Raw genomic sequence first — 606 nt, forward strand, 5'->3', positions numbered from 1 at the left:
TTTTCTCTATTTTCCATGATGGGGTGGGGGAGTGGTCTCAGCATAACTTCTCTGTTCTTTCCTTTCTGTCTCCCCAGGAGTGAAAAAAATGCTATGGTAGGAGAACACCTTAAAGGACATGCTGCAGGACAGGGGACTGAATGACCTTTGGCAGAGGCTGTGTGTCAGCGCCTACTTGGAGATAGTTCAGAACTTCAGAGCCTGGCTGTCTGCTAGGGGTTGAAATCCTGTCTTCCAAAGTGATAGAGCCATTTGGGAAGTGAGAGCTTTGGGAGTTACTGAGGACTTGAGGATGGGGCATTCTTAGGTGATTAGTGCACACATTTGTGTGTGTGTGTGTGTGTGTGTGTGTGTGTGTGTGTGTGTGTTACTAGGGATTGAACCCATGACCTTTGCTCTGAGCTATATCCCCAGGCATTTCAGTTTTTCATTTTGAGACAGGGTCTCAGTAAATCACTAAATTGCCCAGGATGGGCTCAAATTTACAATCCTGCCTCAGCCTACCAGAGTGCTGGGATTATAGCGTTTGCTATCATGCCTGGCTTGCTTAGCGACTTTATGAAAGAGGCCCTTGGGAGGGATTCTTTTCCCTTCTAGCACGTGAGG

This window comes from Fukomys damarensis, unplaced genomic scaffold, assembly GCF_012274545.1.
Source record: "Fukomys damarensis isolate Sample0158 unplaced genomic scaffold, DMR_v1.0_HiC HiC_scaffold_16, whole genome shotgun sequence".
In the NCBI taxonomy this organism is placed as follows: Eukaryota; Metazoa; Chordata; class Mammalia; order Rodentia; family Bathyergidae; genus Fukomys; species Fukomys damarensis.